Here is a 1,941-nt window from a genome sequence, read left to right on the forward strand (position 1 = left end):
AACTCAGAGACACACACACGTATATGCATGTATGTTTGCATGTGCTTGCAAGTGTATAATAGCAGTTGTATATATATCCTGACACATTTAACATGGTATAAACGGATTTTTTTTTTCCCTATGGCCATCCTGGAATCTTATTAGCTTTTATTAAAAAGAGTATCCTACCAGTAAAATAAAGATAACTTTATCATGTACTTTATTTCCAAATATATATATATATTTTAATTTTATGGGTCTCTTGTTTGGTCATGTTTGTGTTTCTGTTAATCCAAAAATTCTTTAAAATGTTTTAATATATGGTAGCTCCAAACCTCCCACAGTGGTTTTAGTTTATAATACATCTGACCTTTCCTAATCCATTTCCTTTTTATTATGTCACTGATTTCATCTTTTGCCAAAGTACATGGTTAATACTGTCAATAATAACAAATAAATAAATAAATAGTGGTAGAGAGTAGACTTAATTTTTTTTTCTCTATTTTTGAAGGAATGACTCCAGAAAGTCATATTAGAAAGAGAAAAATTCCCAAGTTATTGATTTTATTTTAAATTATAAATGGAATTTAAATATGTTAAATAACATTTGCATCTGAGGAGATAAGCATTTGATATTCCTCAACAGGTCTACTGTTATGATGAGATATATCAGTGGATTTCCTAGTAGTCAGTAGCTTTTCCCAGAATAAGTCATAATAAGTAAAAGTATATTTTTAAAATATGTTTTATATAATTTTCAAATTTAGTGTTTTAATGACTAGTGATTTTTTTAAATTTTTAATTTTTTATAAACATATATTTTTATTTTCAGGGTACAGGTCTGTGAATCACCAGGTTTACACGCTTCATAGCACTCACCAAAGCACATACCTCCCCAATGTCCATAATCCCACCCCCTTCTCCCAAACCCCCTCCCCCCAGCAACCCTCAGTTTGTTTTGTGAGATTAAGAGTCACTTATGGTTTGTCTCCCTCCCAATCCCATCTTGTTTCATTGATTCTTCTCCTACCCACTTAAGCCCCCATGTTGCATCACCACTTCCTCATATCAGGGAGATAATATGATAGTTGTCTTTCTCTGCTTGACTTATTTCGCTAAGCATGATACGCTCTAGTTCCATCCATGTTGTTGCAAATGGCAAGATTTCATTTCTTTTGATGGCTGCATAGTATTCCATTGTCTATATACCACATCTTCTTGATCCATTCATCTGCTGATGGACATCTAGGTTCTTTCCATAGTTTGGCTATTGTGGACATTGCTGCTATAAACATTCGGGTGCACGTGCCCCTTTGGATCACTACATTTGTATCTTTAGGGTAAATACCCAATAGTGCAATTGCTGGGTCGTAGGGCAGTTCTATTTTCAACATTTTGAGGAACCTCCATGCTGTTTTCCAGAGAGGTTGCACCAGCTTACATTCCCACCAACAGTGTAGGAGGGTTCCCCTTTCTCCGCATCCTCGCCAGCATCTGTCATTTCCTGACTTGTTGATTTTAGCCATTCTGACTGGTGTGAGGTGATATCTCATTGTGGTTTTGATTTGTATTTCCCTGATGCCGAGTGATATGGAGCACTTTTTCATGTGTCTGTTGGCCATCCGGATGTCCTCTTTGCAGAAATGTCTGTTCATGTCCTCTGCCCATTTCTTGATTGGATTATTTGTTCTCTGGGTGTTGAGTTTGCTAAGTTCTTTATAGATTCTGGACACTAGTCCTTTATCTGATATGTCATTTGCAAATATCTTCTCCCATTCTGTCAGTTGTCTTTTGATTTTGTTAACTGTTTCCTTTGCTGTGCAAAAGCTTTTGATCTTGATGAAATCCCAATAGTTCATTTTTGTCCTTGCTTCCCTTGCCTTTGGCGTTGTTCCTAGGAAGATGCTGCTGCGGCAGAGGTCGAAGAGGTTGCTGCCTGTGTTCTCCTCAAGGATTTTGATG

Source organism: Mustela putorius, unplaced genomic scaffold (assembly GCF_011764305.1).
Source record: "Mustela putorius furo isolate JIRA1106 unplaced genomic scaffold, ASM1176430v1.1 tig00000031_pilon_pilon_pilon, whole genome shotgun sequence".
Classification (NCBI taxonomy): Eukaryota; Metazoa; Chordata; class Mammalia; order Carnivora; family Mustelidae; genus Mustela; species Mustela putorius.